We start from the raw sequence: 25,867 nt of genomic DNA on the forward strand, positions 1-25,867 counted from the left end.
TTTTCCATTTCCTCTGATCCAGACCTCAAAAATAATTAAAACAAATTTCACACATCTCTAGACTTTTCCAGACTATGTAGGAGCCCCTGAAGAACCTCTAAGAGGGCGGTTTAATCTTGACAGGATCTCTGCTGGAGGGCATGACATGACTGGCCTGCTGCAGACTGCACACCTGTCTACAATTACTTTACCTTACTCCTGGGGATTTTGGGAGTTTTTGGACGACTTCTCTGATGATCCACCTTTGTGGTAGAGTCAAGCCTCCATGTGTTTTCTCCCACTTGCAAACTCTGGGATTAATCTACTCTCCTTGTCTTTGCTTACCTGACCCCTAGTGTTTTCCAAGTTGAAGCTTGGGTTGGTCTTTCCAGTATCCATGGCAGACTTCTCCTGGAAACGTACCTGTTCCATGGTCTGCCACTGTAGCTCCCTTTTCTCCAGCCGTTGCCTGCCTCCCCGCTCTCCTAAACAATCCGTTCAATTACCATCTGGATCTCAAGTCTCCCTCTGCTCAGCTTTTGGTGGAGTTCTTCCTGGAACCGAAGACCTCGTTGCAACATCTTCATCCACAACCCACTGCCAGGATCTCCATTTTTCCCAACTGCTTCTTTCAACTTCGGAACACTAAACTATTAATATTCTCCTCACTTCTCAAAAGATCCATCTCCATTAATATCTCTTGCTCATGGCTACTGGAACTACCTTTAGCTGTGATCATCTATTATTGTGATATTATAAAATAAACGTCTTTACCATGTGCATCAAGAAACTAGATACAAACATAGCATGTACATATTGTGCAAGGAAACTTTCTTGCATCGTCTTGGTGTTTGCACAAAAAAACAACGTTTCTACTTGTCGAATGAATGTACATAATAAACCAATGATATCTGCTGCTGAAGCTAAGCGTGTGCACATGCATAACGTACAGTTTGCAGGTTAACACGAGCTCACATTTGGTTTGTAAAATGTTCCTGTTGGCTGAGCAGAAATGTTCTCCTGTTGTGACAACTTCTCTGCTCCAGTTCATTTTGGTTATTTAACAGTCGAAGATGAATGAGAGAACATTTGGCGCTGCTCACAGCCCACGACTTCACACCCTCGTCCTCTCTGAGAGAGAAGTGTGATGGTGATGAGCTGTCGGGGAGACGGTCTGCTGCTTGCAGAGACAGGCCACTGATTTATTCAGATTCTGTAGCATCAAAACCATCAGATTAGAGTCAGAGCTACAGTGGAACGTGGTTTAAATCAAAAAATGTTAATGTGTTAGATTGGCCTAGTCAAAGTCCAGACCTAAATCCGATTAAGAATCTGTAGAAAAACTAGAAATTTTATGTTAACAGGTACTCTCTACCCAGTCGACTGAACTTGAGGTATTTTGCAGAGAAAATAATTTCAGTGTCTAAATGCGCAGAGCTGGTAGAGACAAACCCCAAAGACTTCTTTGTGTTGGTCTATCAAATAAAATCCTTCGCAAACAGTGGTCGTGAAATTTAGCGAAGCAATCCCACAGCATCTATTTATATCCGGGGTGAGACATGCTGAACGTTATTACTGAGTAATTAAATCTGTGTGTTCATGCATGACTCCTGTGGCACATGGAGTCAAACGTGCTGCTGGCTCCCATCAGCTGAGAAAAACTAAAAATAAATGTAAATAAAAATGGAGTTATATGACGCAGCCGTGCCACCTCGTCTGAGAATAATGAAGCAGGATTTTCCCCTCTTTTGGCTCCTAAAATAGCTTTCAAACTCAGGGAAGAGGGACGGGAATCCATTACTGTCCATTACTGACAGCTGTCATCAGACAAGTTTCCAATGTTTTATCCCAGATTTAACTGTCAGGTGAAATTGTAGTTTTTTATTTATTTATTTATTATTATGCAATAAACAATTAAATATTATAGGACAAACAATTCAGAAGTGGAAGCAGTAAAGATGTTCTCAGAAGCATTATGTCTCCTCATGGACTCGTGTGGACCTCTCTAGGTCTGGATGTGTCTCTAACAGATTGTTGAGCTTTTTTAAGACCCTGGCACTCATGCTGCTACCCCAGCAGGTGACAGCAGAACAAATTGCACTCTCCACAACAGCACTGTGGAAGATCTGCAACATCCTCCTGCAGTCATGTCTCAGTAACACACATAATACTCTGGATGGGTCCATGTCAGGGACATCCTTCCTAAGGTTCCCCGTTATGATCGAGGTAAAGATGGTTTAAGTCATCAGGGATTTGGAAATGCAATCTGGAGAATAACTAAGGTTTTCAAATGTCGATCATCCACGTCTGCTTATCAACGAGCTATGGTTAAACATCAGCACAAGCAGCATAAAACATAAAAAAATGAATAAATAACAGCAGAGGTCATTCAAGCACCACAGCATCCACAACCAAAATGTAAAATCACTAAATGAAAGAGGAACAAGCTATTGTTGACATATCTGGGCAGACATTTTTCCTGTGTGGCGACTTAACAAATGCTGCAAAGGGAGGGACCTCTGAGGACCTCCCAGGTGCTCTGAACCTGAGTTCTGTTGAAGTATGAAATGTTCAGGCCAAAAGGAACTTTGTTCTTCCTCTTGCCACCTCATGTAAAGGAACGATATCTCTGCTCTTGTGGAATATGTTGGTCTTAGTCCACATGAAAGCTCAGATGATCTTTATCACCTGCACAAATGAAACAGACTATCCGAGGAAACAAACTAAACCTCCTAAAGTGGACCAAACAGCACAGGTGTCAAAGAGCTCCTACAGTCCAGGAGGTTTTACATTTACTGGGGAGCTTGTCCAATAAAGGCTGTAAAGGTTGGCTCTAAAATGTTAAAATTAATTATTAATCTTACGGGGAACCTTTATAGGAAAGCCCAAATTGCACTGGTGTGGCCTCTTTTGTTTGTACTAGTTAGAATCTTTGCAGTCTGAGGTTTTTGTGTAGATATGTTCCTAAAATGATAAAGGCAAATTAGAATGATGTTTACAGGACACTAAGCTGTGAAAAACAATACCAGATTTCTTCGGCTCAAGTTGCTTTAATTACAGGAGTCCTGTTAACAATGATCAAAGCTTCTGTTTGGTCTCTGCTTAGCTTGAGAATTTCATCACTCATTTCACTGCTGATTAGACTGCAGAATCTATAAAGCTCAGAACATAATAATATAATTTATTTAAAACATGAGGTCAACTAGATGGATGCATTTCCATGGTCACAGTCCATATTTATGAGACCAGCATCCTGAATTATCATGCACAAACCAACCCATCTGCTGTGTTCCTTGGTCTTCATGAAGCTCTTTGTTTACTAATGGTGTCAAACAAACCTCTGAGGGCTTCAGAGAACAGCTGGATTTATGGCTCATCATCACAAAATCCACTATGAACTCTACCGTGTATCAGAGGGTGCTTGGGAAAATGTGAGACCATTTCTAAAAAAACTTTTTATTAAAGCTGGTGTCAAACCAGACCCAAAATATACCAGTAAAGCCACCAAGAACTGGTTGATAATTAAACAATAGGAAGACCTGGGCCTAGTCAAAGCCCAGAACCCACTAAGATGCTGTGGGGTAATTTGAAACGCAAGAAACTCGTCAGACATTACAGACTGATCTCAAAGTCTAGTAGATGCATACATGAAACAGAGGGGAAACTCTAACTGGGAGAAGGTAGGATGTCCTAACTTTTTCTTCAGCAGCAAAATGTATTTTTGTTGATATATTTTATTGAAGAAACAATGTTAATTGTTGTTCTTTAGGTGCAATTAGATCCCTTTAAAATTATACATCAAAATTTGGAGATTTCTTGGTAAAACTCAATATTTATAGAGTTTTGCAGTTTTTTTGCGTTTATATGCTAAGATTCTTACACAGTGGGATCTCTGATTTCCAGTTCCCTTGTTGTATTTTCCTGCCTTTCCCATTCTGATTTAATGTGTCTGCTGTTGTTTATTTTGTTTCGTAGTGGTGAGCTTCCAGTTAGTGTTACAATCCCTCCAACCTGCTCCAGTAACCCCTCCATGAACTGCGCCGTCGTTACAGCAGGGCACTGTTACAAATACGAGTTTACCAGTGACTACTGAACGGAATCTGTTTTATGGGAACAGATGGTCCCTAAATGATGGTCCCTTGTGTTGTTCTTTTTTATGATTTGGCTCTCATGTTGGTGATAAACAACGACAGCCTTTTTTTATCACATTCATCGCAGATTCTGACCCAAAATATTTATTTCGCTCCTATTTACAAACTTATTTTATGCAGCAACACCCTTCATGCATCTCTACAGCAACACAACCCGATCAGCACAGAAAAATATGTCTCATGGGATGTTTAGTATTCTATGTTATTTTACATATTTGTCCTGTTTTGCTCTCTGTTGTGTAACAATATTCCCTCCTGCTACAGGAGAAAATATCTGCTGATCTGCTGCAGAAAGTAGTTTTTAATGTCTGCTGAAATTTTTCAAAACATTACTGAGGAAACATAATGTGCAAATGAAAAAGCAAGGTTTACACGAGCAGTAGAGAGCAGATTTAGATGGCTATGAGAGGCTCTGAACATGAGATTTGTTGACAACAAGAAAAAAATCACATAATGCTAGTGTTAATCCTTTAATCTGTGTTTTAGTAGCCTAAAAACGGACATCAAGTTTTATAATTCACCTTTTCCCCTCAGCCATCTTCATTCGACCTCTATACTGGTTATTATGCAAGTATACCCGGATCAGAATCAGAATCAGAAAAGCTTTATTGCCAAGTACATTTTTGGACATACAAGGAATTTGTTTTGGCGTAGTCGGTGCAATACAGTACAAATTAAACAGTATAAACATATCTACAATATAATATAAATATATGTGCACAGTTTTAAGTGAGTGAGAGTAAATATAGAGCAGTATAAAATGCAAGAGCAATACAACAGTGCAGGTGATCATTGTGCAAGTAAAGCAGGAGTCCAAGCTGAGCGTTAATGTAACGCATAGAGTTACAGGTTACAGGTGTCCTGTCAGCGAAAAAAGGGGGGGTGTGGGGGAAAGGGAGAATGTCAGGGTGGTTTCCGGGCTTTGTTAACCAGGCTGGTGGCAGATGGGAAAAAACTGTTCTTGTGGCGTGAGGTTTTGGTCCGGATGGACCGCAGCCTCCTGCCAGAGGGGAGAGTCTCAAAGAGTCTGTGACCGGGGTGGGAGGGATCAGCCAGAATCTTCCCTGCCCGCTTCAGGGTCCTGGAGGTGTACAGTTCCTGGAGCGACAGTAGACTGCAGCCAATCACCTTCTCAGCAGACCGAATGACACGCTGCAGCCTGCCCTTATCCTTGGCTGTAGCAGCGGCGTACCAGATGGTGATGGAGGAGGTGAGGATGGACTCAATGATGGCTGTGTAGAAGTGCACCATCATAGTCTTTGGCAGGTTGAATTTCTTCAGCTGCCGCAGGAAGAACATCCTCTGCTGGGCTTTCTTGATGAGGGAGCTGATGTTTGGCTCCCACTTGAGATCCTGGGAGATGATGGTTCCCAGGAAGCGGAAAGATTCCACAGTGTCAATTGTGGAGTCACAGAGGGTGATGGGGGCAGGTGGGGCTGGGTTCTGCCTGAAGTCCACAACCATCTCCACTGTCTTTAGAGCGTTGAGCTCAAGGTTGCTCTGGCTGCACCAGTCCAACAGATGGTCCACCTCCCATCTGTACGCAGACTCGTCACCATCAGAGATGAGTCCGATCAGGGTGGTGTCGTCCGCAAACTTCAGAAGCTTGACAGACTGGTGACTGGAGGTGCAGCTGTTGGTGTACAGGGAGAAGAGCAGAGGAGAGAGAACACAGCCTTGGGGAGAACCGGTGCTGATGGTCAGGGAGTCAGAGACGTGCTTCCCCAGCCTCACGCGCTGCTTTCTGTCAGACAGGAAGTCAGTGATCCACCTGCAGGTGGAGTCGGGCACACTCAGCTGGGAGAGCTTCTCCTGTAGCAGAACGTTTAATATTTTGTCATCTATGTTGCTGATGTGTACAAATTTGTAATGTTATGTGCTGTAAAGTGCTGAGGGAGTTATAAACACATGTAGCAAGCCCAAAATACCAGAAAATGTAAAAATATCAGCTTTAAATTTCAGCTCATTTAATAAAGTCTTCAGATCAGCAAAGACAAAGTATGCTGGAGAGGTTTAAAAATGAGCTTTGATACCATTAATGCAGGGCCTCTGTTGTTCATGAGTTGTTCAAAAGTAAGTGCAGGATGGTTGACCTGGTTTACAATGCACCATATGATCTAACATATGGGAAATAATGTGGATTAAGAAATCTACTATAATATTCGGCTCATACATTTTCGAAAATAATTAATATTGTAATAATTGTGGGTTTCTGGAAATATTTCTTTGTTTATTTATAGAATGATTCAGGATTTAAGTCGGGGGCAGAACCTTTGTTGGGGGGTTGATGTTCTGGGGACCGGTAGAGGGGTGCCTGCGTTGCCCGTTCCCTCAGGCGCCGCCATTGTGCTTCCTGTCCTGGTTGTTTTGCTTTCTGATGGTTCATAAAGGTCAGAAACCTGCGGATAACCCCTAAATAAAACTTTACTCTGGTAACCTAAAAGAGTAGACGTGGGCATGTTGATTTTCAATAGATGTTTATTAAGTTATTTTGGACACATTGTTGTCTAATGAGCGATTTCCGGTATGGCGGCCATTCTGTGTCTCACTGCAGCAGTTTGAGTGTAACGCTTCGTGTTTAGATGCAATGCCTGTGCCCTGGTATTGGCAGTCGAAAAAGGGAACATCCTTGTGTAACTTTTGTTCTTAATAAATATGTGAGAAAGCTATAAGCTAAGAATATTGTGTTAAAAGGTTGTGTTGAAATGTGAATGCTTTATTTTTAATTAGCTACCTCTGTAAAAAAAGAAAAACATAAAGTACATTTTTGTTCATTCATGTTAGTAATATTTTACACTACATTGGGTAAGGTTGTGTAAATTTAACATGAATAGTGCACTGTGGTAGTTCAGTCTCAAAAACTGTAACGTTTTAATTAATTAAAACAGCTGAAAAATGTGATTTTTTGTGTAAAAAGTTTGTTGAATATAAATAATAGTAAGAAACACAGCTCATGTAGAATAATCTGTTGACAGTACAGCAAGTAGTCATGTACTCCACACACGCAAATGAAAGAAAACCATAAAATTCACCCTGGCAGTTTGCCTGAAGCCACGTACATCATACAGCAAACATGTCGAAGAAAGGTGATCTTGAATGTTTTGGCCTACATGCAAAAGTTATCAGAGAAGGAAATCCAACACTTGACATCACCTTGAACAAATCTTCATGGTGAACCATGGTGGTAGTATCATGGTGTGGGGATGCTTTTCTTTAGCAGGGACATAAAAGCTGGTCAGAGTTGATGTAAAGGTGGATGGAGCTAAATACCGACCTGCTGGAAGCTGCAGAAGCCTTGAGACTGTGGCTGAGGTTCACCTTTGACCTTCAACATACAGCCAGAACCAAAACAGAATGGTTTAGATCAAACCATATTCCTTTCTTACAATGGTCTAGTCAAAGCCCGGAACTTGATCCAACCAAGAATCTGTTGCATAACTTAAAAATGTATTATTCACATACATTCTCTATACAATTTGACTGAGTCTGAGCTATTATGCAGGAAATCTGGGGAAAAATATTATCTCTTTATATTGAAAGTTGGTAGAGAGGTGCCGCCAAAAGTCTTGCAGCTGTACCTGCAGCTAAGGAAGTCTACAGGTCCTTCTCAAAAAATTAGCATATTGTGATAAAGTTCATTATTTTCTATAATGTAATGATGAAAATTTAACATTCATATATTTTAGATTCATTGCACACTAACTGAAATATTTCAGGTCTTTTATTGTCTTAATACGGATGATTTTGGCATACAGCTCATGAAAACCCAAAATTCATATCTCACAAAATTAGCATAGTTCATCCGACCAATAAAAGAAAAGTGTTTTTAATACAAAAAACGTCAACCTTCAAATAATCATGTACAGTTATGCACTCAATACTTGGTCGGGAATCCTTTTGCAGAAATGACTGCTTCAATGCGGCGTGGCATGGAGGCAATCAGCCTGTGGCACTGCTGAGGTCTTATGGAGGCCCAGGATGCTTCGATAGCGGCCTTTAGCTCATCCAGAGTGTTGGGTCTTGAGTCTCTCAACGTTCTCTTCACAATATCCCACAGATTCTCTATGGGGTTCAGGTCAGGAGAGTTGGCAGGCCAATTGAGCACAGTGATACCATGGTCAGTAAACCATTTACCAGTGGTTTTGGCACTGTGAGCAGGTGCCAGGTCGTGCTGAAAAATGAAATCTTCATCTCCATAAAGCTTTTCAGCAGATTGAAGCATGAAGTGCTCCAAAATCTCCTGATAGCTAGCTGCATTGACCCTGCCCTTGATAAAACACAGTGGACCAACACCAGCAGCTGACACGGCACCCCAGACCATCACTGACTGTGGGTACTTGACACTGGACTTCTGGCATTTTGGCATTTCCTTCTCCCCAGTCTTCCTCCAGACTCTGGCACCTTGATTTCTGAATGACATGCAGAATTTGCTTTAATCCGAAAAAAGTACTTTGGACCACTGAGCAACAGTCCAGTGCTGCTTCTCTGTAGCCCAGGTCAGGCGCTTCTGCCGATGTTTCTGGTTCAAAAGTGGCTTGACCTGGGGAATGCGGCACCTGTAGCCCATTTCCTGCACACGCCTGTGCACGGTGGCTCTGGATGTTTCTACTCCAGACTCAGTCCACTGCTTCCGCAGGTCCCCCAAGGTCTGGAATCGGCCCTTCTCCACAATCTTCCTCAGGGTCCAGTCACCTCTTCTCGTTGTGCAGCGTTTTCTGCCACACTTTTTCCTTCCCACAGACTTCCCACTGAGGTGCCTTGATACAGCACTCTGGGAACAGCCTATTCGTTCAGAAATGTCTTTCTGTGTCTTACCCTCTTGCTTGAGGGTGTCAATAGTGGCCTTCTGGACAGCAGTCAGGTCGGCAGTCTTACCCATGATTGGGGTTTTGAGTGATGAACCAGGCTGGGAGTTTTAAAGGCCTCAGGAATCTTTTGCAGGTGTTTAGAGTTAACTCGTTGATTCAGATGATTAGGTTCATAGATCGTTTAGAGACCCTTTTAATGATATGCTAATTTTGTGAAATATAAATTTTGGGTTTTCATGAGCTGTATGCCAAAATCATCCGTATTAAGACAATAAAAGACCTGAAATATTTCAGTTAGTGTGCAATGAATCTAAAATATATGAATGTTAAATTTTCATCATGACATTATGGAAAATAATGAACTTTATCACAATATGCTAATTTTTTTAGAAGGACCTGTAGACCATGCTCTCCTTATCTGACAGCAACATACGTATTGAACACCTCACTGTACGCCCCTTGAGATGAGATTTTTCACATTAACTGGACTGGTGATAATGTTTAGTGCAAAAATGTCAAAAAGTTAGATAATCAAATGTTAAACAGGCACACCAGAAGCTAAAACAACCAGAAATTTACAAAGATGACCATAAATATTCGTTAAATATCTCAGATCAACAGCTAGCCACAAAGAGACAGAGAATCCCACAAGAAGAAGCAACCAGTAACAACGTGTACGTCCAGGAGATAAGAACTCAATATAAGTATAATAGAGTGCAGTGACTTACAACTAACCAATGAGAGACACAGTAATGATGTCAAAGACCCAACAAGGACCTGAATATACAGTAGCATGTTCCAGCTGCATGAAAGGCAGCAGAAGCAGCAACAATTTGGTCCTGATGTGGCCCCTGTTTGGATACGAACAGCATCACGGTCACTGTGGGCAGCGCTGTGCTGCACGCTTGAAGCCGCTGATGCAGAAACGATGGCAGCAACCGCTCATGTGGAAACACTGCGTTCAGTCTGTCTGCTTGGATAACGCTCCGGTCATGCCTCTTTGTTTGCTTGTTTTCTGCTTATTTGATTCCCCTTTCTCTCTTGGTTTGCAGAAGCAGCGCCGTCAAACTGCAGAAATGGAGCTGAAGTTTAAATGGAGCCGCACCAGAGCGAAAACAGGTCAGAATATCCTCTTAAGCCAATAAATTCACCCTGTTTTACACCACAGACATGACTGGTTGTTGATATTTTTTATATTTTGTTTGTTAAAAATATTTATTTTCTACTTTTTTAAATCAATTTTCATTTTGTTTTTTGTTTTTGACAGTTATACTTTCATGTTATTGTCATCATGTTTTTATTTTTTAGATTTTTATTTTTACCTCTTTGTTTTTTATTTTTTTATTATTTCTCTTTTATTAATAGTTCCCTTTTTATTAATCAGATTTTTCTTTGCATTTGTTTGATTTTCCACTGTTACAATTCTCCTAATTTGTCTCATTGTCTTTGTTTTTTTATTCTTTGTTCAATTTTATTTGGGTTTTCTTATTGGTCTTTTATCTGTTTCTCGTTGATTCTTTGTATTGCGTTCTGTATTTTTAACATGCTTTTAACAAAAATTTTATTCTTTCTTGATTTTATTTGATTTATTTTTATATGTTTTACTCTTTCACTTTTTCTTCTAGTTTTTGTTTTGTTTCTTTCTGTATCTCTTAATTTCTTATTTTGAATTTAATTGATTTTTAAGATTTTTAAATCATTTTACTTTTTATCTCTACGGCCCTTTAACCCTCATGTTTTTAAGCGCAAACTTCTTTTGTTTTTACTTTTCTTCTGAGGTGTTTTAAAATCCAAACAGTACAAGGTAGCGCGCCCTGCTGTTCATGTCAATGAACCTTTCCACAGTAACAGTAAACACAATTATTTCTGCACAGGAATCAGTTTTTGTGGATGTCAAACATCCATCATCATTATCCACCCTGTCAGGAGGAGGCGGTTTTAAAGAGGAGGTGGTGTTTCTATGAATGTGTGATTTTTAAGTCGATCCCTCTGGCTGCTCAGATAATCTCACTGAAGCAGAGCGAGTCAGGAACAGTGAGAGGGATTAATTAGCCCTCTCAGTGGAGTTTACACAGATTTGACTAATTCAAGCCCTCACAATGATTTCCATTTTAAAGTTAACAGCTCTTCTCTGAGGCCAAACAATCAGCCGTTACATAAACTCATCCGAGTCCTTATGTTTCCACGTCACAGACCCGGCAGCAGAAAACTGGGAATCATCAAACACAGATGAGAAGATCGGTTTCATTTTTACTCTCACGGTTGCAGTTAATAAGCACTCCTCTAGATCTGTGGAAAGACATATTGGCCACAATTGCATTAAAATAAAAATAAAAACTATGCAATTAGAATTTTAATTTGTTTCCAAATTTATTGTACATCAACAAATGAGTTTCCACAGTTTAATATACATTATTTCTTTTTACAGCAGCACATTTTCCAAATGCAACCACTGTCTATTTATTCCAAGATAAATTTGTGTAATTGTTATTCTCTGACTGAGTTGGATCATTTAAAACAAAGGATGTAAGGGTTCAACAACATCATTTTTTATCACAAAAAGCGCTAAATGTAGTCACAGCTCCATCCCTCTTCTCATCACCTCGGACTAGCTTCCATATCCCTGCTGAAGTAAAGCAATCCCACAGTATGATGCTGCCACCACCATGTTAAACCATGAGAATGGTGTGTTCAGGGTGATATTCAGTGTTAGTTCAAGTTCAAGAGCTCCTCTCTTCTACATGTTTGATGTGTCTCATACAAGGCTTCTGGAAAACTGGACGTTTAATGACTTTTCACTGTATTGTTTGGCTAACGTGCCGAACCGTCATACAAAGTGCTGAAGGTCAATCTGAAGGGCAGCACGGTGGACTAGTTGGTAGCACCTGCGCCCAAGAAGGTCTTGGGTTTGAGTCTTTCTGCATGGAGTTTGCATGTTCTCCCTGTGCATTCGTGGGTTTTCCCTGGGAACTCCGGGTTTCTCCCACAGTCCAAAAACATGACTGTTTGCTTTTTCTAAATTCCCTTAGGAGTGTGTGTGTGCACATGGTTGTTTGCCCTGCGTCGCACTGGCAACCCCCTGGCGACCCTTGAAGTATAAGTGAGTGTAGGAAATGGTTGGTTGGTTCAAGGTAAATCTGACCATGCATCCAGATAAAATTTCACTCGGTTTCAGATGACTCTATTCATATTCCTGGGTTTTAAATTATTTGATTATTCAGAAAAGCTTTCCAGTTTGCAACTGGTTTTAAGGGAAACATCTTTGTTGGTCAGTAAGTAAGAAGCCTGAACATTTATCAACACCACTTCTCGTTTATGTAACATGAAAATGCCTGCAAGCTCAAAAGCACACGTGTTTGTGCATGACGATGACTCAGAGAGTGTGAGGCGAGTTCACACCTGAGCTCCTCCATACAGAAGATTGGTTCTTATGAAACTGGAGGCTTCACGTCCTCCACATGAGCAGCAGAGATTACCGCGAGCAGGAGAGGGGGAGGACTGATGGACAGAAGAGCTGCCATGCCTGGGCATAGCAGAGATTTATCTCCTGTTTAACTGGGAATAAAATGTCAGGAAACGTAAAACAAAAACTTCATGTGTTTAAATAATTCAGCGAGATCTGCTTCTCAAACATAAGGCTAAATGTAAACCTGAATCATATATAAAGTTAAATCTGATCTAAAGGAGCACTTTAGACCTTGGTTGTGTGATTTTAAGTTAAACTTTGTGTACAGGTGTCACGGAGTGACATTTTGGACTTTGTTTTATGGTTTCTTGTGATGGTTTATTTTGTCTAGAAGTTTCTATTAAGTTTATTAGTTTGTTTTGCTCCCTCTACTGCCTCCTGGTGTTTTGTTGTTCTCCTCCCTCATTAAGTTATTTTATGGTTGTTTTCTTATTACTTGGTATGGATTATTATTATTATTATTATTATTGTAATTATTATAGTTCTTGGTCTTCCCTGGATTCTCTAGTTGTATTTCTCTTTAGTATCTTTGTGTTTAATTGTGTTTTATTATTTGTTCCTTTGCACTCTTCTTGTTTACTAGTTTATTTTCTGTTTCCTTTCCAGTTATTTCAGTCAGTGTGGTTAGGTTTGTTTACTTTTATATTCAGGTTTTCTTTATGGGTTCTTTGTTTGTTCTCAGGTTGTTATTGTTGTTCCTATGTTCCCTCTAGTTTCTCTGTTTACTTTAGTCATGATTATTCTAGTTTCCTTATTCTCCATTTGATTATTTATCTTTGTCTATAGGTTTGCTTGGTCTGTGTTTCTGTTTATTGTTTATTAGTTACTTTGCCCATCCTCAGTCTTTGTATTTGTTTCACCTGTTCCTTCTGCTTCCCTGCCTCCTTGTCACACCTGTTCCCTGTTTTACCTGATTATCTGCCCTTTGTTATCCCTCAGTATATTAGTTGGTTTTGTGTCATTGTTTGTTGCTGGTTCCTTGTGTTCGTCACACCTCGTTCTCGTCCATGATTATGCTTTGGTTTTTGCCCCGCCTTGCCTTGGGAAACCTGCTGTGATTTTGCTACGTTTTGGACCTTGTAGATAAATCTTTGAATTTCAAAAATGATCCTGCCGAGCTCTTGTCTGTACTTTGGTCCGATCAAAAACCACATCGTGACAACAGGCTGCTCTCTTTATGCTTCACTGCTCATTTAGTCCATACATACAGTCTGAATGTACCTTTAGGACTTTTACACAAAAAAAACAAACAGAGAACGCTGTCATTATCTTGTCTTTATTAACCAGCTCTAAGAGGTCCTCTCCTCACGCTTACCAAGCTGTTTCTATGGCTTTGGGACTCAAGAGAACCACAGTGAGAACTATTATGTACACATGGAGAAACAGTGGAGAACCTTCCCAGGAGTGGCTGGCCTACCAAAATGTATGAAAATATTTTTATTTATTTGAAAAAGACACATTAGTAGACATCAGCAACAGGTAGAGATGAAAATATTCCTGAGTTTTTCCTCAGCAGTTAACAGAAAACATTTTAAGACTTCAAGGAATGTTTTCTGTGGACTGATGCGGGTGTAGATTTTCTTAAGTGCTTAAGTAGAAGGCAACTGGACTTCTTCGCTTGTTTCTTGAAGTCCAGTTGCCTTCTACTTAAGCACTAAGGATTTTCTGTGTGATGGTGCGTCAGGACCCGAATGACTTCTCATAACTGATGGAACCGTGTATTCTGCTCTCTACTGGAAAAATCCTGAAGGAGAAAGTCTGGCCATAAGCTTGTAATCTTCAACTTAAGCGCATTTTGGTTATGCAGCAGGACAATGATTCAAGCACACTGACACATCCACCTCTAAAAGGGGGTGGATGGACGGGTTTAGTCAAAGTCTGAAATCTGATTGAGATGTCCGTTCATGCTCAAAAAACCCTCCCAAATGTCTTCTAAATTTGTGAGACATAAAAGCAAAAATACAACATACTTTTCTAAAGTCCTTTTAACAGGACTGTACCTCATTTCAAAACCGGCAGAAGATCAGATGATTTTTATATGATGTTCTGATAAGTGAAAGCTACATCTGAACACTTTTTACCAGCCTTGTAAACCACCCTGAGTGATTTCTCTGAACAAACATGATGGAAGCTGAAAGCAGCATTTCCTCTGGAGTCATGGACGGTTCATACTGTCCCATCCTTGTTCTGGCTGCTCTGTCTCTTTTTTCAGGCAGCACTGAAGCCTGCAGCTGAGGACTGGCTTTCTCTGCATGTATGCTCATATATATTTATATTTTTCTATGAATGTGTGTGTTATGTAACTTCCTCTTTGCTTTGTCTCAGGCGCTTGCAGCACTTTGCTGGCCTGTGCAGAGTCAGAGGTCGCTGCAGACTGAAGATCACGTTAATCATCTTTGTGAATTCAAGGGTCTCCTCCTTCTTTTTATGCAACTCCTGCTGCCAAAACCTCAGTCATGTCTCCAGCTGAGTGTCAGTGTTAAGTTTTTATTTCTGACAGCCATGTTTTAATAGTTTGAACCAGGCTTTGAGTGTGTGTGTATGCTAATACAGGCGCGTAATTACTTGCTGATATTTCTTCTCTCACGCAGAGCAGTAGATACCCGTCAGATTAAATGCATTAATGTGGATAAAAATAACAAAATGATGGCACACCGCACATAAATGGTGTGGACATTATGTGTCATATAGCAACCGCTTGGACTGCAGCTTGGTTTAGTCATGGATGCTTTCCAACCGTCTCTCAGCACTCAGTGAAATGAGACGTCGCTCATCCTGACAGCTGCAGATGTGGATTTCTGTGAGTGCGCAAAGTTTCATAATTTCTTTCACAAATTTTTAAGGACGCTGCTTAAAGTTCAGGCTCAGATCTCGCTGTCGCACCAAGACAAGGTTTTCAAGGTCAGAAAAGTCAAACAGAAAACACAACTTCAGGAGAAAACATTATGGAAGAAAAATGTATAAAATGGAGAAGCTTATTCAGGCCTTTAAATCAAAACTAATACCAAAGCTTAGCAGGTAGGAATCAGATTTAATTATTTGGTACAAAATTGAGATATTAATTAGTGAAAAATAGAAAGACATTAATCACTTTGTGGAAGGTTTAGATATATTTTTTTTTTTTACAATATCAGAATAGACATCAGGAAGAGTGATCTTCCAGTTGCCTATTCAGATATTACAAAAAACATTTTGTTAAGTTTGGAAATGTTTTTTTTTCCTAATATTAATGATACATTTTTATAAGATTGCTACTGATGTCTTTAATGCACTGCTGCAGATTGAGCTTTAACTGATTCACCTAAAAATACAAAAAAACAGATTGAAATAAAAAATGTTTTATTGTTGCAAAAAAGACTACATAGGTTAAAGTTCTGTTCAACTTTGATTAAAGATGCTCCAAGGAGGTTTTACTTCAAGGTACTGGTGTCCATCATATTTAGTTTTCAAACTCATTTGTGTAAACTTTGTTCTACTATAACATTTAAATGTAACAAACATTAACCATAAAACAAAAATGTGCTTTAAAAGTGGAAGTAGTTTGGAATTTAACAGAAAATGAAGTAATTACAAGCTATCCCTACTTCTACATTGAAGCAGACGTCCCTAAACTTGATCTAATTTTATCTGAACAAAGATCAAAGAAGAAATGCTGGTTAATTATACTTTTATGACTATGAGCATATTTGATGATAAATGTGATATAATGTCACAGTTTACTGTGCGTAAAGATGCTGTATAGGTTTAGCAGCAGTATGTTTTTTTTCAGACACATGTATATATATATGCAAAACAATTATAGGCAGAACAATTTTCTCCATTTATAAAATTATTTAGCTAGAGAGACAAATTCAGGAAGGTTTTTGCTCCGCTGATTTATGCAAACATAAGTTCTAATTCTGGAACTAATTTAGCTTTAGATCTGCTCTTGAAATATTGTCCCCCTGTGTGACGTTCTTTGCTCGCTTTAAATGACACATTATGCATGCAGTTCAGGAAAAGCCTGACCATGTGTATTGTTGTGTGTAAGTTGAAGCTAGGAGAAAGTTTTTTTAAAATAATGCTATAGTAAATGGTTCTTCTCTCACTTGATAACTGTTTTAGCTTTATTTGTGTCTAAACAACTGCGGCCTGAATCAAAAATAGGTACAAATTGCTTCCTTCTGCTGGACATGGTGTTTTCTTCTGCATGTATTTTAGTGTCAGCTGTTTCATAAATCCGGTGAAAAAGTAAAGCAGATAGAGAAAACAAAACAGATGCAAAAAAGTGGGATAGCAGTGCTGAATTTGCATCAGCACTTGGCACCTTCTAGCTTTTCAACGGTGTTAAATTGATCAGATTTTTTTCCCAAGATGGGTTTGTAATGTAATATTAACAGCAGCAATTTCTCTCTCCCTAACCCTCTGTTATTTATATATATGCATCTATATAGATCAAGTTTACCTATTTACTTATTTGTTTTGTAAAAGAGCAAATAGTGTTTTTTAGTACTGAAAGTTTTAACAATGTTTGATGCTTAAACTGTCATCCAGCATGCAAACATCCAAACACTGGCACGAATGTTTGGTTCAATCGGCAAAATAACAACAACAAAAATCCAGTAATGTTACCCTAAAATTCCTCTCCAAACTAAGAATCAGAGGTTAATCTCTGGTTCTGGCCGGTTCTAAAAACCAACTCTGCAAGTAGTTATCCAAACTGACTCACTCCTACTCAAGATCTAAGAAACATCTGCTTGGAAAGTAAATGTTTGCCACCGTCCTTCCTAAAAAACACCACATGGAAGCTCCTACAGGTTCTGTTATTGGTCAATCTGTCTCTAAAGACACTGGATAGGTTCTGAAAGCATCCAATCAGAAATGTTTTCTTGCAAAATGAACTAATGGGAGCGAAAATGGAAAGCAAGAAATCTAGCTAATAAGTGAAAAAGATGGTGGCCTTCAAGGAAAAATGATCCAGTAGGATTTTTGGCTCAGTGATACTAAACAATAAACCCTCACAGATTGCATGAATTAGATTTTTTTGTGTTTTCTGTGCCTCTCTCGGGGGATTTGTATTCAGCTGCCAGCATCAGACGGCTGCTCCTAATTTAAATCAGCAGCCAGTTCACTGGATTACACGGCAACCGGATCTCAGCCAGAATTCCTGTGGACTGGATGCTGTCCAGTCCTCCTGGAAAGACCTGTTAGATCTGGCTGATTAAAGGATCCAGCTGAGCATAGCCATTTCATTTTAGATTTCGGTGCTTTTTATGTAGTAAATTTAGTCATACTTAAAAAAAATTTAATCTGTTGGAGTCTCAAACATTTGAAAAATTTCCATTTTATTGTGAAGCTTTTAAAGAAATTCTGCTGACACTAAAGCATGCTTTTATTAGTTCGAAGACAAATGCCTGAAACTGCAGCATCTTGTGACCCAAAAGCAATGAATCAAATAAAAGTCCATTTAAAACTACTGTAATAATTGCAGCACTCTTCGAACCAAGAGGGAACATAAATAATGTTAAATCGAACAGTTAGAACTAATTGTTTATCAGTTTTCCAGCTTTAACTGGATTTGATGATGGACTATTTGGACATTCTTGTGGAGTGATAAACTTGAGTAAAAATACCCCAGTGTCACAGTATTTACACAAAGTTTACAACCCAAATGTTTAATAATTGAACTCAGTTAAACGTAGTCTGTATTATCTGCTAGATTAAGTTTTTATTATATTCAATTATTGCCTTTTTATCTTTGAGTAAAAATGTGCTATATTTCAATCTGCACTGATGCATTAAAAACAACTGCATCTCCTATTTAAAATACCTGTTTCAATGTCGTCACCTTAGACAGATTTTTATTTGTCTTAAGTGACAAAATTGAAACTGACATTCCACAGGGAACCATTTTAGGCCCCATTCTTTTTTGGCTGGTATTTTAACCATTAAACAAATGTGTATCCTGATGTTTTACAAAGTGCTAAGCATAATTTAACTGCTTTTATTTAAGCTGGAAAAGCAACATGTATTCCTACTGCTGCTAAAATAATAAAACAAACTGGTTGTTGTAACTATAATGTTGTATTTCATTTATAATTCTTTTTTCGATACTTTTTTTGCCATAGACTTGAAAATAAATTATAATAAACACTCTCTTTAGTTTTAATTTTAATTTAAAAGTAGTAATTTAAGTAAATGTCCTTATTGTACAGAATATCAGACACTTTTCCTGTTCTGCTCTTCATAGAGTTTCACAAGTTGGTTAATTAGTGAGGCCGTCATGTTGCTTGGAGTTGCCAACTGTCATTTTAAAACTCTGTTATTGTAATAAAAGTGATGGGCGGCACTTCATCAAAAGAAATATTAACAGAAAGCCAAATATTTATTTGCTTAAGCAAGGGAAGATGTAGAAGCCTTCTTTCACCCAGCTGTATGGTAGTGTGCAGCCACAGATAGGGAAGGGACAGCGGCATGTGACACTGTGTCCCATTCTGCCAGAGAAAACTGTGCTCACTCCAGACGTTTCTCTGGCATCTAATTAAAAGGATGTTAAACCATAGAAACAGTGTGATTTTTTTGAATTACAGGTCCTTCTCAAAATATTAGCATATAGTGATAAAGTTCATTATTTTCCATAATGTCATGATGAAAATTTAACATTCATATATTTTAGATTCATTGCACACTAACTGAAATATTTCAGGTCTTTTATTGTCTTAATACGGATGATTTTGGCATACAGCTCATGAAAACCCAAAATTCCTATCTCACAAAATTAGCATATCATTAAAAGGGTCTCTAAACGAGCTATGAACCTAATCATCTGAATCAACGAGTTAACTCTAAACACCTGCAAAAGATTCCTGAGGCCTTTAAAACTCCCAGCCTGGTTCATCACTCAAAACCCCAATCATGGGTAAGACTGCCGACCTGACTGCTGTCCAGAAGGCCACTATTGACACCCTCAAGCAAGAGGGTAAGACACAGAAAGACATTTCTGAACGAATAGGCTGTTCCCAGAGTGCTGTATCAAGGCACCTCAGTGGGAAGTCTGTGGGAAGGAAAAAGTGTGGCAGAAAACGCTGCACAACGAGAAGAGGTGACCGGTCCCTGAGGAAGATTGTGGAGAAGGGCCGATTCCAGACCTTGGGGGACCTGCGGAAGCAGTGGACTGAGTCTGGAGTAGAAACATCCAGAGCCACCGTGCACAGGCGTGTGCAGGAAATGGGCTACAGGTGCCGCATTCCCCAGGTCAAGCCACTTTTGAACCAGAAACAGCGGCAGAAGCGCCTGACCTGAGCTACAGAGAAGCAGCACTGGACTGTTGCTCAGTGGTCCAAAGTACTTTTTTTGGATGAAAGCAAATTCTGCATGTCATTCGGAAATCAAGGTGCCAGAGTCTGGAGGAAGACTGGGGAGAAGGAAATGCCAAAATGCCAGAAGTCCAGTGTCAAGTACCCACAGTCAGTGATGGTCTGGGGTGCCGTGTCAGCTGCTGGTGTTGGTCCACTGTGTTTTATCAAGGGCAGGGTCAATGCAGCTAGCTATCAGGAGATTTTGGAGCACTTCATGCTTCCATCTGCTGAAAAGCTTTATGGAGATGAAGATTTCATTTTTCAGCATGACCTGGCACCTGCTCACAGTGCCAAAACCACTGGTAAATGGTTTACTGACCATGGTATCACTGTGCTCAATTGGCCTGCCAACTCTCCTGACCTGAACCCCATAGAGAATCTGTGGGATATTGTGAAGAGAATATTGAGAGACTCAAGACCCAACACTCTGGATGAGCTAAAGGCCGCTATCGAAGCATCCTGGGCCTCCATAAGACCTCAGCAGTGCCACAGGCTGATTGCCTCCATGCCACGCCGCATTGAAGCAGTCATTTCTGCAAAAGGATTCCTGACCAAGTATTGAGTGCATAACTGTACATGATTATTTGAAGGTTGACGTTTTTTGTATTAAAAACACTTTTCTTTTTTTGGTCGGATGAAATATGCTAATTTTGTGAGATAGGAATTTTGGGTTTTCATGAGCTGTATGCCAAAATCATCCGTATTAAGACAATAAAAGACCTGAAATATTTCAGTTAGTGTGCAATGAATCTAAAATATATGAATGTTAAATTTTCATCATGACATTATGGAAAATAATGAACTTTATCACAATATGCTAATATTTTGAGAAGGACCTGTAATAACTTTTTTTTAAATTCTGATTTTTTATAACACCATTCTGCCTGAGCTTTCCCTTTCCTGTAGATTGGATCTTCAGCTAAAAGTTTTCCAGCCTGCTGCATCCCCTGCGCTAGAAGCTGTAAAGTTTGTGAAGACAATTCTTCAATTTTCCTGGTGTAGCATAGCTAAAGTTGGTGCTCAGACACAAGGTAACTTGCATTCACTCAACGTGAGCTTAGCGTGACCTGTCTAATCTAAGCAGCAAGCGTTGGCATCTTCTCAACACATGCTGCACATGCCTAAAAGCAATATAAAACTTGTTCAGGGTGCAAATGATACACATATTATTTTGTTAAATATGGTACCTGGATCCCACCTCTTCTGGTGCCACCTTGGGCAACTGCCCCTATGGCCTATATAAAAAAAAAAACAGTCAATATTTTGTGTTTTTTTATGCTTGTCTCCAATCTAAGGTGGTCCTCATGCCAAAAAACACTGAGTTGATACTTATTTTTGAAGTTTCATTAAATAAAGGATTCATCCATCTCCAAGTGTGAGGGATCTATGTTTAGATTAGAAAAGTCCATCAGGATTATTTAGTCAAATGCTGCAATTGATTTGTATCAGAGGCTGGAACTCAGATCTGGGAATGACGTCACACTGGGGCATTGGTATTTGCTTGTTATTGTTAAGCTATGTAGTTTTAGCAATAGAAGATGATAACAATATATTTCTTTCTAATTTATGCATTCAAACACCAAAGAAAATGGTCACAAATAAAGGAAGTGTACCATGTGTGCGACTGTGTTAATGCCATACAAACGAGCAGAAGTGCTAATAAATAGTTTATTCCTCTAGCTCACTGCATTTTATATGTGTGTCCGCCGTAATATAATGTATATGGAAGTCGGCCTGTCCTGGCAGGTAAGGAAAACAATATTGTTGGCCTGCATGGTTGCCCCATAGTGTCTGAGATAAATTTATTTTGCACAACAAGGAAAATGGGATTTTCCCCTGGTTTCACAGTTGACTTCCGTAAATTAACATCACAGCAGTCTGTAACTGGTTCAGGCAGAAAACTGGACCAGCAGCAACAATTATGAAGAGACAGGAAAGAAAAAACAAGCCAGAGAAAACTAGAAACATGATAACGACAAACCATAGTAATAATAATAATAATGTGTGCACAAGTAAAACCTCACCTCCACGTGGCACAGACCAGGCAACACATGCAGACTATGGGACTAAAGAACCTCTGTTAAACCCAGGAACACATGCCAGTAGATAAAATTAATTCTTTATATACATTGGTCGTTGCAACAGTCAACAAGGAACACATTTCCCAATGAGAAACCAGGCTGGGATCGAAAAGCAATACCATCCAATAGAAACACCTCTATGAAAATGACAGCAAAACTCTCTAGGTATAAAGATCTGGAAATTGAAGTTAGTAGAATGTGAAACATAAGGACAAAACCAGTCAAGAACTGGAATAAATAAACAAGATCCCAGGCAACATCAACATCCACGAGATCCAGAAGATCACCCTCCTTGGAACTGCACACATACTATACCTGAAATACTTTCCCCCTTAAGAGCCTTAAACTTGACTCTAAAAGATATAAACAGAAACAGCGTATAAAGGAAATGAAATATAATAATAATAACAAGAAGAAGAATGAATTCTGGAAGGAGCTGCATAGAGGGATGAGGGCACCCCACCAAGCCTGGGACCAGCCGCTAAGGTTGCAAACGTGGACAAATCCTCACACAGCACCCACACAATGCAACCAAATGTTTTCTTGTACCAGAAAACCCAACTCCAGAGTACAAAGAGAATGAAACACAAGTATTTTAGATTGTGAAGAAGGGAACAGGAAGCTGTGGATTGAAGGCCACCTTCAGCATGATTAGTTAGCTACTATACAAAGCTATATTGTCTTTCTAAGCTGACAGACAGTTCATGGTTGGATATTTTTCTGCTTTTTTCAGCAGAAAAAGTCATGCCGACTGCAACTAACTTCAATTTAAAAAGAAATATCACGCAATCTGGTCTTATCACTGATTATAAATAAGTTATAAATTATAAATAATAACTGCAACAAAAATCTGGACGTTGGCTTAAACCCACGTTCAATAATATCTAGATTTTATTTAGGCTCATTTTCAGCTGACGAAATCTCAATTCATGTAATTTGGAGACAATGTCGGTGCCGTTGATTCAGCTGTTCTTATATGTGTGATGATCTGGGAGAAACGTTGAGTGTTTCACAGCTCCTTTCCTCTAAGACTCTCTGCTGCCTGAGATCTGGATTAGAGCACACTCACATGGGTAGGTGTATAACCAGCTCTGCAGACATAACTTTTTTTACAGTCAATTTTAAAGTCAACAGGCCCCCATAAAGTTAGGAGTGTGTGAAACAGGCAGATGTTGGGATTAGCATGCCAGAAAATCAGGTCCTGCAGGCAGGGAAAAGTCTTTTCTGCATGAAAAGACTAAGGTTTGTCAGGATATCTACATAAAAACAACTGGGGCAATCATTTAGGAATAAAATGTGCATCCTATATGTTATTAAATGAACCTGTCAGTTATAAACATACTAGGGTACAAAAAGCAGACTGTGACAGAGGCTTACTCTGTGATTTCACATGAAAGATGACAAAAGATAGAAGCTAGGATGGATCTGCAGGGCAGGTTTTCATCCTGCAGCTTCCTGATCAGCCATGAAGCTCAAAGGCTGTTTTCTCTATGCAAAAAAACAGCTCATACAGCTGAAAGTGGATGACTTGATGAGTAAAGGAGAACATTTATATAATCTAACCAGATACAGGCAGCGAGGGGACCTGGATCACTCCCAGAAACTGACAGAAGTGTCCCTGAAAGGTTCAGATGGAGGTGGAGGGAGCTGATGGGTGATGACAGAAAGAAGGAAGCTGCCGACATGATTACAGACAAATTAAACTGCAGGTTGACCGTTTTAGACAGATGAGCAGCCTGACAGAGAAATTCTATTAATTTGATCAAATGAATATTTTTATATATAAACAGTCATAGTCAATAAATCAGAAAGTACAACCTGTAAACAGGCAAGCGGAATATTATCATTATTTACAGAAACAAAACCTCGAAAACATCAGTCTGTGTGTAATTAATCTATGTAATGTTTCACTCAGTGATGGAGTTACTAAAATACATGGAATTTTCTATAATATTTTAATTTAATGTGTCTGTAAATAAAAGAGCCTCTGCTTCAAAGCTTTGGATTAGTTGTCAGTTGGCATTAGGGTGCTCACGATACTAAAACTTCAAACTCGTCACCGATACTAATAAAAATACTCGAGACCATATTCCATGTCGCGGCAATATTTTTTAAGGCATGGGTACTTTAGTTAAGATAAAAAATATATCGTATAACTGTTAATTTCCTTTATGGAAGTCTACACCTTTGATTCCAGCTTTAGCGTGTCATTGTGTGCTTCCAGTTGCCTGTAAATTTGATGTTGATACAAATAAATGTTTCTGCTGAAGGACAAATACAGTTTCATTCTAATTTATTTTATATATAAAGCATTTTATTTTTTTAGTAATGGACAGGAATAATAAAAAAGCCTTAAAAACATTTAAAATGCTTCTATAATTTTGTGTGTTGGAACAGTTTTTTCCTGTCCCTCTGTGTCATTGGGAAAGTACCACCGAAAACGTTTTGTTTTTTTCTGACCGTCTCTGTTATTGCAGCGCTGCTGCAGGTAGAAATGTCACAATTTGGGCAGATAAGGATGGGTCAGTATATATCGATTTTGACACAAATGAGTACCTTTAAATAACTCATTTTTTAAAATTATATATTTCAATTGTTTTGACAACCTTAGTTGATATCTTACCTCTGACCTGGTTGGCCCAACCTGTGCTGTGAAGGTTGTAACTTAAAATTTGGCTCAGCATACTCAATAAAAGGTACTTTTCCACACCTTTCTGAGCACTTTTGTAAAACCTTAGGGTTTACTGTGCGTTCCAGGAAAGCAACCTGGTAGTTTTTTGGGAGCAACTTGTAAATTCCAGGAGAGTAAGTTTCAGAACTTCCCTTGTAGGATCCAGCAAAGTATCCTGTGCATTCCAGAAAACCAGCCTTATTACCTAGAAGGTATCTTGTGAGCTCTTGATAGTAACATAGATGTTCTGAAGGGTAAACTGAATTTTCTGGAAAAGTAATATGGGGTTCTAAAACATTCCCGCTGTGTTCCAGTAAAGTTAATTTGTAAGTTCTGCTGAAGGAATCTGTCAATTTTAGAAAGTACCCTGTAAGTTAAAGGAAAGTACCTTATAACATCTGGGAAAGTAATCTGTATTTTCGGGAGGGTAGTCAGTTTATTGTTGAAAAGTAAACTGTAAGTTCTGGGAAGTAATATAGGGTTCCAAAAGGTGCTCTGCAGGTTTTTGCAAATAAACCAGAAGGTTCCATCAAAGTAACATTTAAGTTCTGGTAAAGACATCCGTATGTTCTGGAAAGCATCTGGTAAGTTCTGGGACTGTAACCTGTCCGTTCCCCAAGGCAACCTGTAAGTTCTGAAAAGTAACATGGAAGTTTCAGTAAAGTATGACCTGTATTTACGTATTGCTACGTACGTCTGCATTTAGAGGGTTGGAGACTCAACGAATCAGTTAATGGCCCAATTATTTATTTAAAATCTAGTTGACTCATGTTTCACTGCAGAACTATAAAAAATGAAAGATTTCTATATAAGAGAATGGTGCTGCAGGCGTACTACATATCTGAAGATATCTGGTAATGATCCAGCTAACCCAAACATCAACAACACACATGGTAGAAGCAGGGAAACCTTAAGATGAAAGTATTTCCAGCATCTACAAAGTTACAGTTGGTTCTGGCGGCTTTGGTCCCTATGGTCATACAGAGGACAGGAAAATATGCCATGAGCCAAAGGTCTTAGTCACTTTCCAATTTCTTCAAGAACATTTTGAAGAAAAACTCCTCTGTGAACAATTAAAAAGTCTTATCTCTAAATGACGTAAATTCATATCTGACTAAATGCTCTATAAATAAGTGTTCCGGGTTTTAAGATGCTTCTGTCCCAGCTCAGAGTACTTGGGGGTCTCTGAGGACAAAAGTGCAGGAAGCTCCCATCTGCTGCAGGGAAAACGCTGCGACAGCTGATGGCTCGACGCGCCTGCAGACTCCATCTGTCCTCTGCAGCTTCTGACCAAAGTGAAACGGAAAAACAAATCCACCTTCCATCGGATGAAGTTTGTCTTGTTTCTATCAACGTATTTGTAAATGTGCCAAC

At 39.2% G+C, this 25,867-nt stretch overlaps 1 protein-coding gene across 1 annotated transcript in view; it reads right to left on the reverse strand.

Moving 5' to 3' along the window:
• LOC124882716 (potassium voltage-gated channel subfamily A member 1) overlaps positions 1–25,867 on the reverse strand; it is a 43,169-nt gene that overhangs the window by 12,148 nt on the left and 5,154 nt on the right. The gene's annotated exons all lie outside the window — the stretch shown is intronic.

Source organism: Girardinichthys multiradiatus, chromosome 17 (assembly GCF_021462225.1).
Source record: "Girardinichthys multiradiatus isolate DD_20200921_A chromosome 17, DD_fGirMul_XY1, whole genome shotgun sequence".
NCBI classification, from domain to species: Eukaryota; Metazoa; Chordata; class Actinopteri; order Cyprinodontiformes; family Goodeidae; genus Girardinichthys; species Girardinichthys multiradiatus.